Source organism: Pezoporus wallicus, unplaced genomic scaffold (assembly GCF_028554395.1).
Source record: "Pezoporus wallicus isolate ANWC-B61680 ecotype Strahan unplaced genomic scaffold, APGP_CSIRO_Pwel_v1 contig_3812, whole genome shotgun sequence".
Classification (NCBI taxonomy): Eukaryota; Metazoa; Chordata; class Aves; order Psittaciformes; family Psittacidae; genus Pezoporus; species Pezoporus wallicus.
In genome coordinates this window covers 257,848-284,187 of record NW_026639618.1, presented here as the reverse complement: position 1 = coordinate 284,187, position 26,340 = coordinate 257,848, and the positions used below count along the sequence as shown (strand labels likewise).

General features: G+C 39.6%; 1 long non-coding RNA gene across 2 annotated transcripts; it reads right to left on the bottom strand.

Annotated features, from left to right (window-relative positions):
- Positions 1 to 1,382: 1,382 nt before the first annotated feature.
- On the bottom strand, positions 1,383 to 4,852 carry LOC130602422 (uncharacterized). Of its 2 annotated transcripts, XR_008972902.1 has the most exons (4): positions 4,385 to 4,852; positions 3,835 to 3,989; positions 1,773 to 2,037; positions 1,383 to 1,508 (listed from the first exon to the last, which is right to left on the bottom strand). It is a non-coding gene; the product is annotated as an uncharacterized LOC130602422 (long non-coding RNA). The 2 variants fall into 2 exon arrangements; XR_008972901.1 differs by having other exon boundaries at positions 1,405 to 2,037.
- Positions 4,853 to 26,340: the final 21,488 nt, after the last annotated feature.

The window sequence follows — 26,340 nt, the reverse complement described above, 5'->3', positions numbered from 1 at the left end:
AAAAGGGAGAGGAAAATCGTATCTGTGCCCAAGGCTGAATTCACATCTTCAAGGTTTGCCAGGGTGCTTTCTCCAATAGGTCACCACAGCCTCCCCACGTGTAAGAACACTGAAATCAATGCCAGTAACTTTTGGCTGTGGGTTGACACAGTGTTTTGCTCTTTCTCTCATGTGATGTGAACAAGCAAAGAGAGGTGTTTTACTGAAGTGCCATTGCAGCGTGAAGCATAACAAGGCCCCTTTTTCTGTGTGCTACGATATGCTCTGACATATGGTACTGAATGTACTTGATTATTGCCTAAACTCTGTTAATTTCTAGGAATTGGTAAGGAAGCAGACTTCCAGCTAAGTTCCTTATCCTTATATACCCCCTGGAGCCAGCCACTTCAGTAACATATTTCAGCAATACAGTAATGAAGGAGATCCCTGTATGAGCCACTAGACTGCCCTCACTGTTCTCCTTACTTCTTACTTGTCTCTAATAAAATCCCTACCTGGGGAGAGAGAAAAGAAAGGGAAAAAAGGGAAAAATCAAAAGATGAATGGCTTTCCCAGGCTGAATTCCACTTACTTTAGCTGCTCACTATGGTCTGGATCAGACAATCCCAAGCTGTGATTTGCTGGTTATTTCATGGCTGTGCAGTGGAGGTACAGAGGCAGGCAAAGACCACCCTTAAGGTATGAATGTCATCTGGAAATACTTCTGTGGGACACCTTAAATAGGTCTCACAGGTCTCAGTGTAAAGCTGATGAGCTAATGCTGGGCTGGGCATTCTGCCCTACATTCAGGTGTCTGTGACTGCCCCCTAATCAGCTCCATAAGCTGGTGCTCAAGACAGCTCTGGAGCATCTCTATAACATCGTCTCTACAGGTGCAGTATCTCTTCAGCAGAGGACTCAGGGCCAAGCAGTGGCCTCCAGGATCAACTTGGTCTCTGATGCAGTCTCAGCTCCCTTTATCTTATGTTTGGGCACAGAGACTTGTGCCCTCTACACGGCATTCCTCCTGGAAGATATGCAAGAGAGATGTCATACTACAGGCAGAAGAAATAATTTCTGATGAGCTAATAAAGCAATGGTTTATAAAGTGCTTTAATGGGTAAACGTAAAGCTGTTTGCATCTCCCAGAGACTGGAAATATAAGGATGCCACTGGCTCAGGGACATAAGGTCTCTGATTCCTGTACTGCTCTTGGCTCCCTCTTAGTTCTTTACAGCCTTCCCAAAAGACCTTAGACTTCAGACTGCCAAGAAGGAGAAAGCAGAAAAGTTATCACAGGTAGGAACTCAAAACAACACTGAAGTAAAGCATCTACTACCCCTGTTTTCTACTCCAGTGAATGTCTCTGCATCTGAAAACAAGTGGTAGGAACTAGAAAACTAAGAGTCTTTATTTTCTTGGCAGAATGTTTTTTGCTCCATGAGGCTTGGTCCTTATTTTCTGTCTTCCACTGGCAGTACTCTCCTGTTCCATGTCATTCTTTGTGATACCAGCCTCCTGTCCTTTCCCTGCCACACAACAGAGACACAAAGTGAATACATAAATTCACTGAATTAATAAAGGAAATGACTGGACCTAGCAAGACAGGCACCTGTCACCTTGGTGGTATCCGCTAGGCTCATTCCACTCCACATAGGGCACTGCTGCGTGCTCAGACCATGAGGTGTTTAAAGCAAGGATTATGTCTTCTGAAGTTTGCACAGAGGTGCTGACTGTGGCCTTTGGGCAGTGCAAGCATTAAATAAGACCCTTGTGCTAGAAAACATTCTCACCTGGAAAGGTTCAAAGAAAAGCCTCCTTGTACAAGTGAAACTCCTGCTTGGTGCATAGGCTGCTTATTTAACAGAGCTTGGCAACTGAAGCAAATCACTGTGAAAGAGCAAGCAGAGACTTCCCATTGCTCGCCACCTGCCCTCCTCACAGCCAGATCCACTAACTCGTGCCTGCTGTTTTACCAGCCTAGGAGAGGCAATAAGATGGGGCCTTTCCTGCATGCAGAAGTGATCCTGCAACTTTCCGAAATGGGAAGTAACAGCCCTGAGGAGAAGCCAATGAAAACATTAATGCAAAGGACAACATCTGACATTCAAACCATATGTGATACAATTTCCAGCTAAGACTGATGTGAGTACATGCTGCAACAAAATTTTATCATTAATTATTCTTGAAGACCAAGTAGAAAAATAGTTTGTTCCACTGCCCTTTCATTTCTGCAGCTGCTGACAACAATCCATTTGCTCTTACCAGTCTTGTGTGAGAGTCATAAAGAAGAATTGAAGGAGGAAGGAATGGATTGCCTCACTGAACTCACAAATCAAAAGTTAACCAAAAACCATTCGCTCTTTCCTCTTTCTCTTACTCCTCCCAGTACAAGCTGTACATATCACACATTAGAGGGATTCTGTTTATATGATTACATTTGTGACCGTACATTACACCTACTACATAAAAGCAATGCCTGGGACTACCCAGCACTGTATTTTAAGCCTTCTGTGATGACTTTCTTCTTGACTCTCTGCATTTCACCATGTGGAAAATGGGATACATGCCCTATTCCTGCACATTGCTTTGAGCTGTATGGATGAAAAGTGCTGTATATGTACTCCTGACTATGGGCAGTTTATTTGTTCCCCTAATAACCAGTTCCCTCAATGAAGAGATTTTTATTAAGATCAACAGGAGAGCAGGGGAGTAGAGGGGAAGGCATTTAAATTGGGGTAGGATTTTTAAAAGTAAAATTAGTCCATGCCCTTGTAATATAACATCTAGGAAAAAAAACATTATTTCAACAGGTGCATTTTATATATCACATGCACGTGCACTTTCACTGCTTGAAGCCCCTCTAGTGAAATTCACCTGGGCAGCAAATGAGCCTGTAAAGTTACATTATTAATTTTCAGGCTAGCATTCCCTTTTAGATAATCAACGTCATGCCTTAGTAATTTGCTCAACGAAGCCGATTCAGCAAAATTGCCCTTTTTACAGCATATGTACCCCATATGTGAAGGCTGGACCTATCTTTTCATTCCAGAAGAGTAAGTAAGAACATGTTGTCAGGATGATGTAAATGCAAGGCTTACACTAATCAGCCATGATGCGCTGTCTAAAGATTTGACTAGAAGCTGAGCACTCTTTCTGTATTTATATGCCATATTTCTGCACATTAGAGCTCATGAAATAAAGCAACATGGTGCCTATGATCAGACATGATGCAAGCTGGACTGCACGTACAGGTTTCATGTACTACCATCAAAGGAGAAGCTGTACTGTGCTCCCACTGCCTAGCCACATCTGGGCTGACGTAAAATGGAGAAAGCACAAGGAACATACAGGACAGATAATGGATTCTGTGGGACAGGCACTCAGAGCACTTCTAGCAGCTTGTATTCAACTTATATGAGGGCAATTAGTCAAAACAAGAGCCACAGAATGGAAGGTGGCTAAAAGAGGCAGAAGTATTTAATGCGTCTTAAGAAACATATAGCTATATATGAAACATATTGTACTTGCTATTAAACCATGGACTAAGCAAGCCATGGTGGCTATGTGTCGCAAGCCTGTAGGCTAGTCTTTAGACCCTCAGACCTCCTTCTGGCTTAACTTCAGTCATTTAAATGTAGATGTGCAGACAAAGCCAACCCTCTGGATGTCCTTCACTGCAAGTGGATGTAGATAAATACAATCAGTGAAATGCATCAAGCTTATTTCAAGCACTTGGCTTATGACAGGATAAATTATTCTCTAAAGGAGCCTTGCAGTCTCCACTGAGTGTAGCAGGAAACATAGAGTTGATAACTTTTAGATGGATAAAATCAGTCAGGATGAAACACACACCAAGTTGTATCCACTGGGAAAAGCCTTGATACAAGCATGACTTCACCTGAGTACAAATTTCCAGTCATGCAGAACCATGGGCAGATGGGGCTGCAGTATAGACAAAACTTCAGTGGTGCTTCTCAAGTGGATAGTGAGAACCAAATTCAGCCCACCTGAATGATGAACATCGTGAAACAGAATGCTCAGTTTCATCAAAGACATTATAGTGGAGAAACACCTTAATTATTATTGACCACAGTCAATGCTTATGAAAAGCTTTGGAAAAAAATCAGTGTCTCATTTGCTAATTGCTTTTCACTGAACTGGGTATCTCAGAGGGGAAAGTACCATCTGATCCCAGAAGGAAAAGAGGATGAACTTGGCATAATCTATTTTGTGTAAATGAAACAATGTGGGAAACGGAACTTCCAGGGACAGCCTGTGTGAAGAGGTTACAAATATCACTTTGCCCAGAAGGGATGATCTCATGGTTTCTGTCAGAAATACTAAAATATAAACATGCATTTTCTGGAATATGGACTTAGAGATGTATGGTCTCTGTACTTACAGACTCGTTTTCCCACGGAACTTCATGAACTGAGTGAATCAGCCCACAGCTTTTCTTTCTTTTACTGTTATCTTGTAAAAATCTCTGGTTTTCATGTTATTATCCTTCTCCGTATTTTCTGACATTACATCTGAAATGCATTAAAAATTATTCAAAATTTGGACAGACAAATGCAACAGAACTATTACATTTAAACATTTTTGATCTCAAATGTTTAACAGACCACTACAACTTCATATCTACATACCAGACAGTCCCACAAGAGAGTTTTTCTCTTAGTTCTCCTTATGAACTTCATAATGAAAAATGCATTATATCATTTAGATTCACATTTGATTTGCTGCGCAGAAATATATGTCTGTAGGCATTTTGCAGATTAAACTGATTTGAGATATAAGTGGGTGTGCACAACTTTTATTTCTTGTGTGTTGAATTAGAATCCAAGAACCTGAAATAACACAACTAGGGAAAAAATAAGGCTGATTTATCAATTTCAAAAACTGATCCCACAAATCTTACTCTAAAATTTCCTTCCCAAGAGCTCTCAGTAAAAAATCTCCTAATAGATTTATTTTCCAACAGAGCAACTCTGAGTTTCAAGTCAGAGCTGTGCAACCCAAAAGATGTCAGCTGGTCCTGGGACCAGAGACCAGGAAGCATTATCCAGAGAAAGGGTCAGCACAGACAGGGGGCTCCAAATCACAGCCCAGACCTCTAGATCTGCAACTGGGCAGGTAGGGTGGGATGAAGAGCAAACTTCTGTCAGAATAAATGTGATAAATAGGGTTAGGGTGCAGCACTGGCAATAGATGAATTTGTTGGTGGCAGTTCCAACAGGTGACCCAGTAATCACCTATGATTTTATCAGTGGATTCTTCAGAGCCAGGACAAATCTCTTTCTGCATGACCAAACATAAATTGATATCTTATTTAATATTGTTTATTGTTTAATATTGTTTAATCTGTCATACTTAGTCCAATTTATTTTTTTTTTTTTTGCCGACCGGTTGCTATGCAACAGATCTCTGCCAAAACAAATGATGAGGATTATGCTATCTGTCACCAAGGCAGGTCAAAAAATCAGAAAGGAAATTAACACACGGCAAAGCTGCAAACTTGTTCTTTCCTATGTAATAACTATTTCCACTTAGCTTTTGCTTTTTGAAGACAGTCAAGAGTTCAAGTGCCTTCAGAACAGTGGGACAACAGCATCCCGAGACAGGCAATAAAAGCAATACTAATCACTTCAGGTTTCAATGTCTGTGGCCATAAGCCATTTCCCTCAACTTAGACTGGCAAATCAATGTGAGATTGGAGGGCCACACACATTTTAAAATCAACAATTATTCAAGCCAACAAATAGTTTGTATCGTGGTGGAAAGAGAGGACCTACAAGCTGTAGAGCAGTTGGCAGAATCAGTTTTATAGCTCACAATGCTAGTCAAGAACACAACAATTTTATAAATTAGAAGCTTGTTTTTGCTTCTGTAGCCACTTTGTGACCTTCTACAATGTGTATTTGGTAAGAAGATTAATCTATACTTGTTAGAAGTCCATGGCCTTGATAGACCCATTTTTACTTCTTTGTCCTTGCCTCCACTTCTGATGACCCAGTCTTGAACAGCCCAAACAATTTTGCATAGCAAAATACATTTCACCTAATGGGGAGAATACACTGGTGTTATTCAAGTCAATGGTGAAGCTCCCATTGTTTTTTCTATATCCTTAATTCTAAAGAAAGTAGAAAAAAACAAAGGCTGACAGAAAAAATGGGTCTATCGTCTTCCTGACTTGGATATGCATCACTCCCAATGTGATATCTGCATTACAGAAGAAAAATTATGTGCTCTTTGCTCCTAAACTCAAAGAAGTTATATCAAGAAGTTATTAATGTTGTTTTCTCTCAACGATCTAGTTGTTAGCTGACGGAACATACCTTCCTCATCAGGCACAACTGTAATACCTTCTCTTAATTCAGAACTGAATCTGAGAATAAAAGTGGTTCAGAGTATGCAGGAGAATTTGGAAGACGTGAGTGCTGCACTCTGTGGCTTAAAGGACAAATAAAAGGGAACAGTCATGAATTATCCCTCACAAACTGTGATAAAGAAAATCATGGGTCAAAGTGGCATAGGGATCTCTAAATACAAAAGGATTCCCAATTTTGAAACCATTTTCACATTACACACTGCAGCAAATGCATCTTGTCTCCTCTATGCTAACAATCTGAAATTCCTAAATAATCATTCCTTCTTTTTGCAGCAAGAGTCCAATCATGAGGATGTCAGATCAAGAATACAGAATTTGACTGGCACTGTCAGGTTCCTAGAGGAGTCCAAAGAAGAACCGAAGGAGGAGTCCAAAGAAGAGCAGAAGAAAGCTCTGAAGTCAACTCTTGGATAGTGATGAGAAGTTGGATACTTCAAAGCTCACACAGCTGTAGAAAGGATGTTTACAAATTAAGGATGACTAAGGTCAAGGACACCTACTAGTCAAAAATGTGTAGTTTTTATTATTAGCCAAATATGAGAAATCTAATGGATCCTCCCTGCTGTTCTTTTAAAGTCACACGATGTTCTTTATTCTGATCATTCATGCAAAATTAACTTAGTTCTGTTCACTTCCTGCTGTCCCATGACAGATCATAAAAAAATTGCTAATAGTTACTTAAATGACATCCATTCCTCTAAGGGTGATAAAAATTTTGTTTACCCTCTGCAACTGCCAAGGTGTTTTAGTTGGATTTGGATAAATGTTTGTTTGCAACACTGGCAATCCCACTGGGGAAATCCAGCCTGGAAATTTGCTAATTGCATTTTTTCCTCCAAGTCACAGACCACTCCTACTGCTTTTATGTGGTTTTCCACTCAGCATTGTCACTTCAGCAATGCAGCACTCAAAGAGTTTTGCCTATGTAAATAATAAACTATAGCCTAGATACTAGAGTACTACTTTTAGTTTTGCATTGATAATTATGACTATAACTTAAAAGCCACAATTCTTTAGTTTCTAAGCACAAAAAGATAGAAAGAGATGAACCAGTTACAATAGGATAAAGAAGGGTATGAGCTTGCAATGCTCACTGTTGCAAACAGCTATGTGCATGTCTCACCTCCTGAGTAATTTTTGCAATTTGTTTCCTTCAAGTCCTGTATATATAAATGTACTACTGCATATCGCATAGCCAAACAGTAGATAGCTCTGTTTCTTCTTTAAAAGATCAAGGAGACCTCACCTCGGTGAGTTTTTCCAGTGCGTTTGACCCGATTCCCAAGTGTAGAGTCCTCTTGAACCAAATTTCTATTCTTTATGTTGTCATTTAGAGGCATTCTCTTCAATCCACCACCAAGAAGGAGATCCTTAAGTCTTGTTTTTAACACGCTACCCAATCCTCACGTAATTCTTGCCCTCTTCACAGGAACCTGTGAAACTTTTTCATCACTAATCCTTAAGTACAGACTTTCAAAATGGAAGCAGCAGCACATAACACTTCTGCCCACTGAAACTCTGGCCACTTTTAAGTGTTTTGAGTTGAATGTGAAAAGTAGAGACCCCTAAAATTACTAGACACATTTGAAAACACTGGTCTTATTCTCTTTCAACATTAGCCCATTCTCGTAAAACATTCTCTAGTGTGCATTACCAGTGTCTCACCTAAAGTCGTTAGTTACACCAGTTTCAACAGCAGAAGAATCAGGTCTTCAAGGTCTGGCCTTAAAATCTTCATGCTAGAAAATAATAATGAGTTTAAAAGGTTGACACACACTGGAGTTTCAAAAAAGGAGTAAGAGGAACTCCCCTCCCCTGCCCTTGTTCTTTCAGTTTACTTTAAGTAGTGACCACAGTGCAAATAAATTAAATGAGAGACAAAAACAAATACTCTTTCCCCCATCACTGAAACAACTGTTGTGTTCTCAGGGTTTGCAAGGAAAAGCAATATATGTTTCCAGTCCAGTTAACACAGCTGGAGAGGCACAGACAGGTTTTTGGACATTTGAGCTGTTTGTTCTTTATGAAAGCTGAAAAGGCTGTGTTAATTCCCTCCCGCCCTCAGCATTTGTGAGGTGATGTGAATTCCCTGTATTAATACCTCACAACTATCATGATACATCCACAATGATTGTCCAGCTGCCAAAAGTGGCATCTGAAGTGGAAATTTAGGGGGGATCCTGAAGTGCAAAAAAGTATCTGCAGGAGGGGAAGGAGACAGGAGTCAGCACTTTGGTCCAAGATATTTGGTTATAAATCAGTGCATTATCAAAGAATACAGGTGATTTTATTTTAGCCAGGTAAGTGATGAAGTGACCATCCTGGGAGCAGACTGGTGCTGTGACAGCCAGACTATTGCTTAGGATATCCAGAACATATTAAAAATCAAGTTGTAAAGTACTCATTGGAAGAGGTGAGGCACCATCCATAAAGAGCCATGTAGAAAATCTAACCAGGCTTTGCCTTAGCTGTGGCTCCTGGGAGAGCCTTGCACTTCCTGTGTCTCCAACTGCACCCTAACAGGGTGGATAAGATTTGAACTTGAGATCAATTTGAAGATGTTGTGACTCTTTCTAGCTTTCTAAATCATAAAGAACAATGACCTTGTAGCTGGTGAGCACATCAGTGATAGACCAGTTTATTGTCAGGTAGTTAAACAGTGTCATTTGTCACCAGTTAACAATTGCATCAGTGACCAAGGTTTCTAACACCAGGTCTGCGCTCACTACACAGCTGCATAATAGAAGATGAAAACTTGGCATTTTTTTACCACATTACACATATGGAAAATCAAGGTTGACCTGCATTGAGAGAGTTTGAACTGAAAAATAAACAAAATCTAATCAGCTGTGGCTTCATGTAGCCTTCAAAACAGCTATGGTCAGAGAGCAGCTGCGATTCATTTTTAATGTTTACTGATATGTTAAGGATGTTACCTCTCTGTTATATGGAAGGAAGGAAGCAAGGAAGGAAGGAAAGAAGGAAGCTGCTTTCTGACTTAGTATACTGTTAACATTATAAAAGCAACTAACTTCCTTCAGAAGTAGTATTTGCTCTTAGAAGCCTAACTTGTGCTAATACTCTGAGGAAACAAAATCTGCTTTGAGAGCAGACATCCGAAAGGCAAAGAGGGATTTTCTCAGGGAAACTAAAAGAACCAACTGCCATAATGACTCCAAACTTTTCTGGCTTTGCCCTTTGGGGTTTTGCAAGCAGTGAATTAAACCCCCTCTTAAGTAGCCCACACTGTGTTACGGGGCCTGCAGACCTCACAGAAAGAGACACCTCTACATTGGCACTTTACCATTGATCACTCACTGAGTAGGCTTTGGAGGCTACCTCAGTTTACTGGGGCCTCATGAAGGGGTCTCCAGCTCACTTGGTCCCTACCCCAGGACTGTGTTTATGTAGTAATTATAGCCATGACAGCTAATTGAGTTTTTCCAATCAATCACTCTGGAAGTTTTGTTTGTTTTCCTGTGCTAGGGAATGGGAAAGGTTTTGCCTTTTTCTAAGCAGTGAGAAAGAAATTAAGGATATTTTTCAGGCACAATTTGAAAATTATTATTTTAAAATTATTCAATTAGTGGAAATCCTACTTAATTTGAGACTTTATGTAAGAACACTGACTTTTATCTGTACTTTACAGTAGATAATCAAAATAATTTCGTAACAGAAGTCAGTTCCCCTTCAGTTGATACACAGTGGTGAAAAATGTTACAAAGTACTGCACAAGCTGGAAATAATTGTCAGGTCTCTAATAATCACTGTTCTCAAGTGATTATTAGACTATACAAGCTCCAGCATCAGACAAGAACCATACAGGTCATTACAGGCAGAAGTATCAAGGTTTATTGCTGCAATGAGGAGAAGGAATCTTCTTGTTCATTGCTATCACACCAGCAAGGACAGAACCTCTGGAGATAAGGAGCCAAGTTTTGCCCTTCCTTTGGGTCTTTGCCAAGTTAGTTAGTGACTGATGGCCAACTGTCATAAGGCTGGAGCATGCTCCAAGCCTACTCATACACATCTCAGCAGTTAGTCACTATTCTGGCTTACTGGTCTACAGGACAAGACAAATACCTCCACTCAGTGGAGTCGCACTTTTCACACAAAGACTAGCACAGACCATTTCAAGTTTGCTGTCACTACAGTTTGCACTCATGCTTCCTATATTTGTCCATTCAGGGTTGGAATTTCTTACAACATGAAATGAAGATTTTGAAAACAATTCCTATCTACCTTTATGACTCAATAACAAATAAAAAAACACAGTACATCCCAAAGCACTGCATGCCACTGTTCTGTGCACAACAGACTTGCTCTGAATTTGGTAAATATCTGTCAGGACCTATCCTGAAAGAGCTACTCCTATCTCAGAGGAGGAGAATTGACTAAATCACCTGTTTTCCTTTTTTCTCTCTTACCAGAGAACAAACAGCCATGGGAGTGTACCTTCTGAAGAAGAAATTTAGGCCCATTGACAGCAATGCTGTCTGACCTTTCACAGGCCACATAAATATAATTTATGCTCCCATTTGCCAAGACAACACAAACTACAATTGTAAATCATCTGTACAAGACAGCCTATCAAAGTTCCTTCCCACTTTATTGTAGTAACTTCAAATAAAACTATGTGTAGAGATGATCCAAAGATTTGTCATAAAGAAACCTTCACCTGCAAATGTCCCATTACAGGAGAACCAAGTCTGCAGACAGCATGCTGAGCACTACCACTTCAGTGTTCACTTTGCCATTCATAACCAGTGGGGAAAAGTTCTGCATCTGTGGGAAAGCAGCTTGCTCCAACACATGATGCAAGAAGAGAAGTCCCCAGTGGTCAGCGGATATATGAACAGACATATCTCTAACAAGCAAACAGCTTCTGCTCCCAATCTCACATTTCTTTTGGGGGCAAGGAATTCTTTTAACAACTCCACTTATCCAACCTCTGTACTTGAAAAGAATGAAGCAGCTGAAAGGCTGCAGAACTAGCTCTGCTTCTTTCTAGTCCTGGAGAACAGCATTTTTTCCCCAGAATGTATAAACACAAAGAATTTCCTACTAGGGACTCTAGCAACTGACCTGTAATTGAGTCATAAAATGCCACTGTGGGGAAGCAGAGAAACCAGACAATTAAATAACACATTATAATAATACCCTGTATTGGATGGGCTGCTGAATGGTCAAATAGCAAAATGGCTTTCCTGAATGGTCAAACAGCAAGTAACATCTGACTCTGGCTCTGTGAAGCTCTGACTCATACCAGCTTCACCTGTTATTAGTATTACTGAGCAAGGTTGTTGGCTATTTCCCACATAAAATCAGATGTGAAAACAAGGATTTGATAAATCACAGAAAAAGAAGTGCTACATGTTTACCTTGCTTCTGACAGGATACGAAGCTCATCCCTGGCAAAGGGACAACAGACTGCCAGTGACCTCAACACATCTTAAGCTACCAAATTTGGGCTAACCTGAGATTTGAATGATACCAAAGAATTTTACTGGTTTTTATTCCCTGAAGACTTCTTTAGCTACTGTATTTGGAGAAGGGTGGATACCAAGTCCTACCTCTTCTGCCCTGGGAACTGGTCAAAGGCTTCTTCATTGTTTGAATTTAAAACTTAACATAAATAAATCCATTGCTTGCTAGTGTGTTAAATATCTGTCTTGTCTTTCAGCATAGCAAATGCTGGCTTCCTAGAACATTAAACATTAAAAAAACCCGAAACATTCTATAAGGAAGACAAATTGCTCAAGAGTTTAAATTGCTTATGGTCCAGTGATTAAAAACATAAATTCGGTACTGCATTGATCATGATTTCCTCATTCTTTTTGCCAAAATCTGTCATTAATGTGAACTTTTCTCTGCATGAACTGTATAACTACCACTGAGATGCAAACAGAAGAACTGGAGACACAAAAGTGACTGAAACAAAATCCAAGATCTCAGCTATGCTCAGATCCAAACTCTTACTTCAATCTATTAATAACACAGAAAATACAAGTTACTTGAAATGTGCACAGAGTTTATATTTAATCTTTTTTTTCCTAATCCTCACTAAGCACAATAATAACTGTGATCCCCTGTAGGCAGGCAAGCAGCTGAGTCTTTGATGGCAAATGAGCTATAAATCAACAGTAAGTCAGAGATGTTGAGGTCGTATCTTCCCTTGGAAAAAAAAGATATATTTTTAAGTTGAATTAGCTACCATAGTGCTTAGCCTTAATGAAGACAAAGTAGTTGATAGCTTTCACAGAGGTTAGTGGGTCAAAGTAAACCCTGGGGCTGCCCTACTCTTTAATCAGATCTGCCAACATCTATCAGAATTTAACTTTCTTACCTAAGATTTTACCTCATCTTAGTATACTAAGTCCTCTATCTTGATTTAAAAATACCCCTAGTGAAAATGAAGTTTAAGGGGTAAGAATAACAGGAGGAGTATTGACAGTTCAAGTGGAGGGTAGGAAGGATAGGGACAAACAGTGGGAAAACAAGATGGGAAAAGGAGTGGTTTATGGACACTGGGGGATCAAATGTAAAGTACACTTAAAATATTAGATACAAGCAAAGAAGAGTAAGTAGAGCTTTGTCTGGCTGTGAAATACTTCCATGTATCAATATCATAGGAGCAAAGAAAATTCAATAAAGTATCTACAAAAATTTTCTGAAATCTTTGATCTCTTCCTTTCCTGATCAATAGACAGATATATGGATGAACAGAACACCTGTGCTTTACATAGGTGTTGTCTTCTGAAGGGAACATATAAGAGGAGAAGTTATTGCATATCTGACCACACTGCATTATCCTTCTGCTTCTAACTGCTCTATCTGCTACAGAGGCTCTTAGGTATGACAACCATTGTTTGATTATTTGGTTGTTTTTTCAGATTCTACCTTTTTTCTTCCATAACCCCTCGTTGTAAGCAGAAAAAGAAGAAAGTCCACTTTATCTGTGGTGATCTCCTTCAATATTTGCTGTGCTGCCCTTGTCCACATGCGTTCTCTTGTTTCCAGATTGACTCACAGTGTTTATTGAGCCAGGAACTGGGGGAAGTGATGTATTAACTCTGGGACCTCCATCTGCTCCTGGCTGTTGAAGCTCAGCAGTGCACATACAAGGTTTTGATGGGAATATTGATATTACCTGCTTTCCAGGACAGAGCTGAAACATAAAGTGACATGCCATGTCAGCCCTAAGCTTGATCTAAACAGGCTTCAGCTAACAAATTCAGATGGGAATTGAGGTTTTTCTTTGAGTGATAATAACCTTCTGTGAAGACCAAACTGCATCTTATCCAGGACAATGACTGGATATTAATTGTACTTTGAGTTAATTTCTCATTCGGCAATAAGAAAATCACATAGATCCACAGCTAGTTTTGAAATTAGCATCTTGCTTTCATGACACTCTAGGGTTAGTTAGTCGGTAAGACATGATGAGTGAAGAGTGGATGATTCAATCAGTCAGAAATCAGGGAGTCTCCATGGGCTCTTAGCTGGCTGCATCTCTGAAGATTCTCAGAGTTGACATCTGCTGAGGGAAAATTAATTTCTAGTGATTCCTGGAACAGAAAATCGTAGGCCACATATAGAAAAGCTGTTTTTTTCTTAAAGAGCAAAGAGGAAAAGGCATTTACAAGAGGGAGAGCTACCAGTTTAGCATCCCTTCCACTGTCAAACATTCAACACATTCACTGCCTGTAAATGGCGCTGTGCACCTTGCTCCATGAAAAAAGTATAAGGTATGGCACTGCTGGACGTCTAACTTGTATGTTTTAAAGCTCTGGACAAGTGCACAACTTCTGTTCCCTTTAAGGACATCCCAGGTGAAACACTGGGCCACAAAGGAGAAGGTGAATGTTGCAAGCTAAAATCTGCAGAACCCAAGAACATTACAGACTGATAATCAAGTGAAAATTTACATGGACTTGACCAGTGATTTGGATGTGTCTCATGTTCATGTTCAGACCAAAAGACAAGGATATCGCAACTCTGCAGCAGAGCTGGTTGGATCTTAGAGCATTTACCATTTGAAGGCCTCATGAACTTCATTTGTTAGATATCTTACTGATCATATCCCTTCAGAGCTGGATAATATCCAGTTCTTTGTCTAATCAAAATCCCTTCCTATCATGTTGTTGTTGACACTCAAGTATTGTATTAGCTTGGACATCATATGGAAAAAAATGTAAAGGATTATTAAGTTTAGCCCATAAACACTGATTTTAATGACTACCAGGCTGACATGTTCGTGTTTGAAGTCTGATGGCTAATACTTTGTTTTCCCCTTAAAAAATAAAGCCTACTCTTAATTTCCTGGAATAACATGGAATAAATTCCTGTTACATCCAACGCAATTTGAACATTTTAGCTTCCTCAGTTACAAGCCCTGTTTCTTGGAAAATGTGATGTTCATATGGCTCTGCTTCATAAGGAGAAATATTTTTTTCTCTTTATTGACTGTTCTGAATCTTTGTAATTCCAGAGAGACCATCTGAGCCCTTAGTCTTTCCCTAAAACTCTGCAACATAATCCTTCCTTGTAAATGCTCTAATATTCCTTAACATGTTTGTGGCTATTTCATCATGGATTGTGTACATAATACTGCAGAGTATCTCTTTTCTAGATACATGCACAGAAATGATGAGTTCTTTATAAATTAGTCATGAATACAAAGTAGTCCAAAGCAGTATCTGAGGCCAGAATTCTAGGTATTTCTGAACCAAATGTTACACAGCTAGGAAAAGCTATAATACGATGCTGACATAGTACTGAAAATACTAAGGCTAATCATACACCCTGAAGCCTTATTTAAATGAAGTAAGACAGTTACAGAGGAAGTACAAATGTAACTAGTTATGTCTCCTAAATCCAAGGGGTTTGTCCACTCTTGGCTTCTCACATTTCTCTCTACAAAAATCAAAAAATGGCTCTGTACAAATGAAGGAGTTCACCATGTGTGATCTATTATAACTATGACACATTATTGCCTCCTATTAGCAGTGCAGCAATTACTGCAGAGGCAAATAGAACATACCCCCCAGGACTTCAACAGGGAGGGTATTAACAGGCATGAAACCACTCCTGAATGCTAACATGGAGGAGTTCTTCCTGACTTGGTCCTTATGCATCTGTGATTTCCATTTCAACCAAGGTACAGAACACTCATGTGTGACTAGAATAATCTCCAACTGACCACTAGCAATCTGGCAAATGGGTGAATCCAGGGAAGAAACAGAATTAATTTTCAGCAGGGATTTTGTAGGAAAATTAGTGTCTTTAGAACAACACTTCTAGGAGTAACAGATGCTGTACAGCAAAGCAGACTGTGGTGATTATTAAGTCACAGAGTAAATGGTTTCCCTGTGCTGCATTCATTCCAAATACACACATTTTTCTTTTTATTTCAAACATAGACTACACTCTTATTTCACAAGATAATGAGAATTAAGTATTTCCTTACTAGTCAAAGTAGACTGGGAGCAAATACTTTTGACCGTGATATGCATTTCACATTATAATGTCTCTGTGGTGTAGACTTTCTGTATTGGTTTAGTAAACTTTTTCTTCTACATAAAGAAGACATTAAACATTACATTTTGCCCTTAGATGACTTTTTCTTTACCTACCAGGAAAAAGAAGTGTCCTAATTAAACAAAATCATTAAGAAAGGTTAATGGTCTTTTCCTGAGCCATCAAAGGACTAGAAATAACTGCCCTGTACTCTCCTCTGCTGCTCTGCCATGCTAAGTGTTCATGAAGTATCCGATATATGTAGGTGCCATTCTAATGACCCTGTGCTAAGCTGTGAATTTATGTTGCTTCTTTTTTCAGGAGGCAATATATTCAAAAACATCTGGAAAGTCTCAGTGCTGTCCACCTGTGACTCCTGCCTGTCCCATGCCTGCTGCGTTCAGACAACACGCCAGAGAGCAAGAGTCCTGCACACCGAATCCCTACCATACGGGGTTAATTTGAAAAATGCCTCATAAGTTGATCAAAAGCTGAAAAACATTAAGAGCAATTTGTTCTTTTCAACAGAAATAAGCTTATGAGCATTTTTGCTTTGATGGTTTCCATTAGCCAGAAAACATGGTCCTGCAGCGAGTCCCTCTAGTAATGCAGTACTTTTATACACGGGGCCTCCGTTAGACAATAGAGCAGGATCTGGTTGGATTCCAAGCTCTGTAACATGAACTGATGGAAAATAGAGATTGGACCTGGTGTATACTATTATTCATAAAAGTAAATGCCCCGTTGGAAGCACAGCGGAAAGGGATGCTGTGTGTGTATTACCAGTGTGGACATAGGAATGGGTGAATACAGATATGAGCTACCCTGCCTATGACCGAAGTTGGTCAGATGTAAATCAAGACCAGTCTGGAAGATTTATATCTAACTTCATGCAGAACCTGTGCCTTGGATAATATATCCTGCCTCTCAGCAAAGCTTATTACCTCACATGCAGCTCCCACTAGACAACTCTCACACCAGAGCCCTTAGCTCCAGTGCAGAAGTTCAGGTCTGCCTTTAGACATAGCCACTGTCTGCAAGCAAGAGAAGAAAAACTAAGTGATGTGATTATATTGGGGGTTTAGATCTTTAAGATGGGTACAAATCAAGGAGCGGGAGCATATATCTGGTAGAGACTCCCAAGGTTAGACATGTTTATTGTAAGCATTGGAATTAATTAGAGTTTATAAAGATATTTTATACCTCTAGATCTTTATAAAAATATACATCTTTCTGCTTTTTCTTCATTTCTTAGGCTGGAAGGCCTTCCAAAGTCTCTCTGCTCAGACTTTTAGAACTTCTTTTCAGCCCCAAGCTAAATTGATGCATGGACCATTTACATCCCATTGCTCTTACAGGCCATTTTAATTCTTGTGGGTTTGGATTCAGTTCATCCAGTTTGTGATCTCCTGCCAACAGCTAATTCAAGGACGGGGATGCTTCCTGCCCTATTGCCAACAAAAATAAAGAACTAAACGATAGCTTCTACCCAAAAGTGTTAACAAATTTAGCCTAAAGGCTGACAATGGACCCACACAGTTGAGAGAGGGTAAAGAAACCATGGGCAGCATCAGGCAGTGTGATAGCCACACATAGCCTGCTCATGGCTACATTTTTGTAATGACCTGATCTGAGCAAGACTCAGCTTATGTGAGTATTTGGAAACAACCAGGGGCAAAAAATATGAAACAGCAGAGCATATATGTATCTGAAAATAAAATGATCTGGATCTGCTGGCTCAGTGCATACCTTGGATTTGCTGGACACAAAAGCTGACTTCTAAGGAACAGATTGTATCCAGTGAAAGGTGGCATGAGAACTTCAAAGTAGAAGTCTGGAGGAGAGAAGAGGGAGTCAGTGGGAGGAGACTGCAGCTGCCTATGACAAAGTGGGGCCAAAGATAGGAATGTGAGAAAGGGACTGCAGCGCTTTAAGCATCCAGAAGAACTCTGTGACTTCATCATAGAGCAGATGCCCTCCTCACAGATTTCCAGGCCTGAGCTGGGGAGCCACAAGGATTTAGTGAGAAAAATATAATTTACTAAATCAATAGCAATGCCCTTTAGGTTGTACATATATTTCTTGCAAGGTCTCACTGCAGACACAGGCTAGGCTCAACCCTACTTAGCTTATGAAGCCTGACATGAGTTCAGTCCTGCCATGAAATACCTGCAAAACATATTCTTTCTTTAGTCTGACTCTGAGTTATTTTGTCTCAGTCATTGGAGTTTGTTTTAAAACAAAAGTAATTTATCTAAATGACTGTGGTGACAATAGTCTGATCTTCATATTATTTCTACACTCTCTGGAGCAGTTAGTGGTGAAATTTCCTCCTGTTTTATAAAACAATAAATAATTTAGACAAAAATCACTTTGAACTACCAGTGTTTGACTATTCGAAGCATAATAGACAGCCCACAGACAAGCAAAATGCTCCTTTACCTGCATGCCTTTCTAACAAGAAAGAGTAAAATCACACCATTTCTATCAAATGTATTAGTCTGACTAAAAGTCATCCTTTCTTTAACCAGCTGGAGAGCAAAGTGTGCATTGCCCTGTAACATGCTTCTGAGAACTGCCAAAGGAAACCATTCTTTCCACCAGGGTTTCCAGGCCTTTCAACAGAGTAGCTTGAATATGACTAAAAACTTTGCAAAATCTTTAAACTGTCCCATGAAGCATATAATATACCCTGTCCTTGCAACCACTCTAGCAATTAATGCCAGTAAGTATAAACTAATTGTTAACATCTGTGTTAAGTGGGAACAGTAAAGCTGTGCTCTCCTGCAGTTTCAGAGGATAAAGCTTTAACTTCAGACACCCCAGAAGAACAGACCAGGAGAAGAACATTGTAATCAAGAAACAAAGCAAGATTTTTGACTAGTGCTTTTTATTATGACTCTGCCTTAACAGACCTTTTGCAAGTACAAAAGCAGGAATTAAATCTTGCTCAGTTACATAGCTCTGCCTCACTGAAATGGTAGATCAGGGCAAAATAAAATAGAAAAAATTGTCTTCACCAGTGAAGCAGGCATTCCTGGCTCCAGATCACTGCCTAGCAGACCATGTAGTTACCAAGACTCACTAAATTGGACTGCAGTGATACATTGCTCATTTTCGACAATGGCAAATTTCATGAGCATGAAGTTCATTGCTGTAACCACTCAAGCACTGTCACCTCTCCGATCTATACTTGGTTTTAAGGATGGTTCTGGGCATCTTCAAGCAGCACAAAGGCTGCCAGCTAACACTTGCTGTGACTGCTCTCTGCTTACAAGAATGGCAGAATTATACAAGCACACAAGGCTCTGGTTTGGAAGAGGACCACAGGTTTTCCTTAAACTTATGCTTTGTAAAGTATGTCCCATTCTGCTTAGGAAAGGTGAGCTCTGAGAGATATTCCTGAAATTAGAAGAAGATGATTGTGAGGTTTGTGACTGTCATTTCCAAAATTAATCCACATTGAGAGAAAGCAAAAGAGCTCGTCTATGGAGACAACAGGCAGTGGTGCACTGCAGATGCACTACAAGTTTTTCTTTCAACTTGTATTTGCTTCACAGTATCATGTCAGCATCCAGATTTTCCAGGTGAATCCTCCTTCATTTCAAAAGTAGCCATTCCTGCTAAATGAATTCATTTTTTCTCCCCCACAGCGGGCAAAAAAACATTTCTATCAAATCTTTCTTTGTGTTTGTAGAACTACATCAGTATCAATTTACAGGCAACATATTACATTGTCTGAGTCAGACTATTTTTTCCTGAACCCGCTTCTAAAACATCTCTACAGAGGAGAAGTGTATGGGATGAACACAGTCATTTTGAACTGTTTTGGTTCACTACTTTGTACACAACAGGTGCAAGCAACAGTAAAACCTTGATTATTCTCTGTACTTGTGTTTGCTCGGTTTAAGCATCACAGGAATCATAATCTCTGAAACAGCTGTCTCTTTCCAGGGAGAGGTTATAATATAAGTTCAAACATCCTACAACATCCCTGCCTATGGAACTGTGGTTCCCAGCAGCAACAGAGTCTTCACTATCAGCTGTGAGTTTTTGTTGTGTCCTTCCCACATCTAAGCCCTGACAGTTGTCTGCTGTTATATTTCATTTGCTTGACTATTTCATCTGTTAAACCACATGCCAAAAATGTAGTGAAAGGCATTAGACTATAATAGTTTTATATGAAACAAACAAACAAAAAAAAATAAATACACTAACTATAGCCCCCAAATGTTAAATTCTAGTTATGAAACTGATTTTTCTTCCCTTCATTATATAATCATAGAATAGTCAGGGTTGGAAAGGACCTTAAGATCATCCAGTTCCAACACCCTGCCATGGGCAGGGACACCTCACACTAAACCATGTCACCCAAGGCTCTGTCCAGCCTGGCCTTGAACACCACAGGGATGGAGCATTCACAGCTTCTTCCCTGGGCAACCCCTTCCAGTGCCTCAGCACCCTTACAGTAAAGAACTTCTTCTTTATACCCAATCTAAGCTTCTCCTGTTTAAGTTTTAACCCATTACCTTAATGAATTATCACTGTCTGGTGCTTTCTTTCAGAAGAATGTACTCAGTATTTGTTTAAAGTCCTCCCCAAAGCAGTCCACTAAAAGCATTGGACATCTTTGTGCATTAGGATTGCTTGCCACAGCAAACAACAACTTCTATAGCGCTCCATAGACTGAGACTCATCACTTTCACCAAAGTACTCGTTTCACCCTTATCTTAGTCAAAGATTATAAGCAAATTTTGTTTTATACTACCCTGAACCCTAATGTCACAAGTACTATTGTAAAAGAAAAAAACAGTCCTAGCATGTACTGACTGACATTGAAAAGGTCCTCATTTATTAGGAGATTTAATAGGGTTCATTTATTCAATACAAAATGAAAAAATAGCCAGGTTCATTAGATTCTTCACCTGGTCATGAACCTAATCAGGGTCAGCCCTTGGTCAGTCAGTGCACTGCAAACTTTCTATATTTTGATTGCACCTCAAGTTTCATAGCATGTCTCTCCTTTTTCTCTGCAGTTCCCTGATGCACACAACTGTCCGTCCACCAAATCTGGCTGTCCCACCAGGAACTTTGGGCATGCCTGGAAGTCTCTTAGAAGCTAAACTAGCAAAATAATCTGGACGGCACTTGTAACTGAAGCCAGATGGGACAGACCAGTCCATGGAGTAAGTGCTTCCATGAACCCTTGGTGCTACATGTGTCTCCTAGGGATATGTGGAAAATGCATCTTTTATTACTACTGAAGCAGGCACATAACATTACAAATCCGCATGTTGTTTTGTGTCCCTGCCAGTTAGGACAAGCTTTACCATATTGTGCAGTTTAATGGGAACTGACCGTGGCAGGGTGATTTGAAGCATCAAGCATTCAGGAGACATCCAGTGATGGGCATGGAATAAAGACTATTCCCAGAATACTCTTGCATCCATTGCATGTGTGAAGAAGATTTTACAGCTGAGCTCTTTTGATGGAAAGATAAGCAGAGATCTAGTGTGACTTTCTCAATCTGTGTGGCTGGCCTCCCAGGGAAAAGCTCTGATCTTTTCCAAGTACGGCACGTGTGTGTAACCCATGGGGCAAATGAGAAATGGAATGTGTGTCATTTATTTGTTTAGTTCTCTGCAAACCCCCAGCACCCTGTGCTGAGTACTCAATGCTGAATGATTATGGTTCAAAGGACTGCTCCTCGCCAGCATTAAACCCAGCCCTGGAGAAGTTGATGGGAATCTTCCCCTTGAATTAAGGGTGCTTGCATAGAGCCCCGATCCGCCACACTCCATGTTCCCATTGAACTCAGCAGGGTGTCTGGATGTACAAGGAAAGAATCACTGGTCCTTCAGTTACCCAGTGTCAATATTACCCAGTAAAGTAGATACAAGCAAGGGGCTTTCCTACTGCTTCCTCTGTTCTCTGCAGTTGTTTACATTAAAGGATCTACATTGATTTGTTTTAGCTCTAATGCTGCTAGCTGGGAAGCAAGTTTAGGGGAGGGCACTGCAATCCTCTGTTACTGACAGAATGTTAGACTGTGTTTCTTAAATATGGCAACAGCAAGTTAGTGTTTAGTAAGTGGGTTTTACACTGTTTCTGATCATCTGCAATATAGAGACTTATCTCATCCTGTTCATATGTTAAAATTAAACAACAAAAACCTAGTCAAAAACCTAGTCTAATCATACAAGATAACTCATCTTTTTCTGCCATCTAGTGACAAAAACTGCAGTTTAGCAAGTCTATGGACTGTCTATCCATGTCTTTTTATATGAAGTTACACACAGGTAATAATATACAGCTAACGACATGAAGTTTCCTGATTGTTCCATGGCACTTCATGTGATCTGAATGTGGGAGAAGGCATAGAGTTTGGGGTTTGCCATTTTACACATTATCATTTTCAGAATTGTTTTTAGCCTCCCATCCTATAAATAATGTCAGTCTTGAAATGGAGAAAGAACATCCCTAGGATAGAAATCCACTTGCCATATGTGTCTTCAAAGAAACCCATCTGGCACATCACCTGTGGAGATTCTGTTTCTTTGTAGAGGACTAGCAAAACTTTTCATCCACTTTTGGCAGGTTACACACAATTACACATAGTACCGTTGTTTAGTGGTGGTATTAAGACAATCAGTGGCCACCAGCCACAAGAAATAAAATAGTTGCTATATCTAGCCCAAAGGTGTATATTTCTCTTTCTTCCTTCTACTGAAATTGAAGACATGCTCCACAGATGTCAGTAAAACCAGTAATTTAAGTATACTTAAAATGTAAGAGTATGTTTAAAATGTTTTGGTCAAGCAAGTCTTTCAATCGTTATTCCGTAAAAACCTTGTTATGGGTCTATGATATGAAATGAGGATTTTCCTAATCCTTGTCTAACGATTGCTTTATCCTAATATATGAAAGAATTTTCTGGGTTCTTTTATGTAGGTTCCAGGATACAAACCCATTTCTGGGTTTTTAATACCACTTGAGTTTCAAAATTAGTTCTGTAAGACTTTAATACGTTGCACAATTTTTCCATAATCAAAAAGCTTCATTCAGATCCCTTCAAAACAGTTTTTAGAAAACAGTAAGTCTCAATACACATTGGGTCAGGCCCAAGATAAGCCCATAGAGAAATGATGGTGACATTCAGCCTCTGTACTGCACATACTGGAAAGAAAATTACCTCTGCCTGGTTTCCCAGACAATGTCAGAATCATCAGATATGGTGAGCAAGAATGACAACACACATTAATATATCACTGCTAGCTTTACATTAAACATTGCATTGTTTGCAGTGAATGATGGTATTATTTTCTTCTCTAATAATGGGGAAGTGCTGCAATATCGCATTACATCTGTGTAAGGCATGGGCATTACTAATGAAGACCACTGTGTACTTGGGGGTTTTGTCTTACAGGTGTTTGATTGTTGATGATTTATATACTTGATTCTTCTGGACTGTGACACCAATATGGCCCCTAAAGTCCTTGTTCGAACAGTAATTATACCCCATCACAGAAATTTTACTGTCATTTTAATGAAGTAGTTAGAAAGGTTATCTATCTATGCCAATACACTGCACTTTCAATTTCAAATAAAAACAGTTCTCATTAAAACTATGTATTAATAAGAAGTATTTGTGTGAAATTAGTATGAAAACTCCAGCTGGCTTTTTAACTGGGATCTAAGGAAAGTAATGAGAAGACTTACAAAATACTGAGGCATCAGCTGCATTTTTTAAAAATCTCTTCAATAAAGACAAGTCCACAACTATGTCTCTTCTCTAAGTAAATGAGTGATATAATCTTTTTGTTTAACCTTGTCTTTTCTTCATTGTCTTCAAGTCTGTTCCTTTGTATCATTTTGCATTTATATGAGGAATGATCCCTATCTATGAAGTAATAATTAAAAAGAAAAAGCACTGATTTTGTAGTTTTCATCAAGGCAGGGTCTTGCTGGAACAAAGCCAGATGACTGTCCTGATCCCCACATATTCCAATGACACAAGCACAGAGGGTTCTCTGACAGATCAGCATCTGAGATGGACAAGAAAATACTGGCCATAAGGGAAAAGAGATATTTTCAGACAGCATCACACACTCGTACTTTTTAACTACCCTTTTTCCATTTTGAGAAGTTTTCCCACATACTCCCTTTAAGTTTTATGAATAAATAGACCACACAGAGAAACCTTGGATGAAATCTCAAAAACAGCTTTTCAAAATAAGAAACTGTAATCCTTGCTCAGTCAGGTTTCACTGGTGATCAGAGTAATGCACAGTGAATCACTTTAACTTTCCAGTAAACCTTAAGCCTCCAGACTGAAAAGCCTTTAACTTCAATGGGTCTAAATAGCGTTAAGCAGGTATTAAATTCTCTAAATCCTTAGGACCCTTACTTCTGTATTTTCACAATGAATAATTTAGAGCAGTGATAATGGTGTCTTAACAATTCAAGAAAGGATGACCTGACGACCAAGACGACCAAGACTACTAGTGATACTGTAGTGATGGAATTCTTCTGAATATATCCAGGCACCCACTTATTTGCAAGTCATCCTACTCTCCTTTTGCTGTCAGAGAGTAGGATGCTGTTCACTGGCAGAGCTAGCCAGTGAATTCAATGGAGTTCTTGATGCAATCCATCTTATCCTAAATTAAATCACAATATTTGGTGGGTGTGAATCACAGTCTGAACCCTGTCAGCTCAGCTGACTGTGTCTACTCTGACTGTAGCTCTAAACACATAGGGCTGTAATACCCACATTGGAAACACCTAAAGATATTTCTAGCTTTGCGCTTACTTGTGATGAACTCAAAAGGGTTGTGATATTCTTTTTCCTTCTCAGGTGACAAGATAAAAGCAAAATGATGTGTCAAACACATGTTAAAAAGCCACTTCACTGCAGCCATTTGCCAAGTTTATAGGCCTGGCTGTCTGAGAACCTCAGACAGATAACATTCTGGTTAAAGATGCTGTTTTGCAGGTGCAACAGAAAATAAAGGTGCTTATAAGAAAAAGACTGAAGCATCCCCTAGTTCCTATGAAAAGTGTTTAAAATAGCTACATCTTTTTATATTTCTATTAAAAACCATACCATTTTATTTAGACTCTAGGCATGTACAGTATGTATCTTGAAACCAGCTTGTGGCGTCACTGCCTCTAGTCTTCCTTTTAAATTATACATGCATTAACCAATTATGATTCCTAGAAAAATTAAGCTATTGTAAAATCACCGGGTAAATCCAAAGGCTAAATTTAGCTCCTCAACCACATCCACACACAGCCATTCTGTGCATGTGTTGACCTATTTGCAGAGGGTGTGACCAGGTGTTTGTCTGGCTCAAAAACTCCTGCTTGAAAGCCCTAGAGAGGAAATGCTGTGACGACAGCAATGCAAAATGTGTCAGTTGTAATTACATTGCTATTTATTTACTCAGTGTAGACACTTGTACATTTGGGAGTAGATTGAGACAACTGTCTGATTTTAAACAAGTCATGGAACAGATAGACAATTATTGCCACAAGGTTGCATGAAGTACAGAAATAGATGGACTTGCAGCTTTATCTCAGTTTTCGAGAGCATCAGATCTAAGAAGAGTTTAATGCAGTGAATGGGCAGCTCACCACAGAGATAAAAGATGCATTTTAACTCCTCTTTAGAATGAGTTTATTTGGTGAAATTTCCCAAGTATGATTACAGGTTTCATTAAAAAATTCTTACAAAAAAAAAATAATCATATTACATTTAACTCCAGCTATCAGCAGCAACATCAGTGTTTTGCTCCCACTTCTGCTCATGAAGTTGCTACCTTCAGTGACCTGGATGCTGCCTTTGAAACCCCAAAGATGCAAAGTGACCCACATCTTCTTATTTCCACAGGTGAGCTACAGGATCTCACAGTCACCACAACCAAGACAGGTACACAGAGTTGTGGATCAGATGACATGTGGTAACTTGTCCACGTACCCATGTGCCCTCTTGGCCTGGTTAGAAAGATTTAAGCAGTTATTAGTGCATGACAGAGGTATGTTCTCAAGGAATTGGGAGGGCCTTGGTTTCAAGGTCAAGGCAGGAATGTAGTGTCATACACTGTTTTTACAAGGTGGTGTACCTGCTTCTCGCCTACTTCCCCCTTGTCCCATCTCATGCCAGATGAAGCATACTAATTTACTACAGTCCCAAATAAGCAGGAAATCATTACCCACCATGCAGTGACCACTGGGCAGACAGGGATATAAAGGGCATTCCTGCTTCTTCTCTTTTGCATGAACACATAATCCAATTTGTAATCTATATATAAATTTTGGGAATCAGTGATCAGGATTATGTTCCCAGATCTCACACAGCATCTCTTTGCAGAGCTAATTCCTGCTGTTCCAGGGAAATATTTCAGACTTTCATTCACCAAGGGCCATGAGAGTCTCAGTTAGCTGTG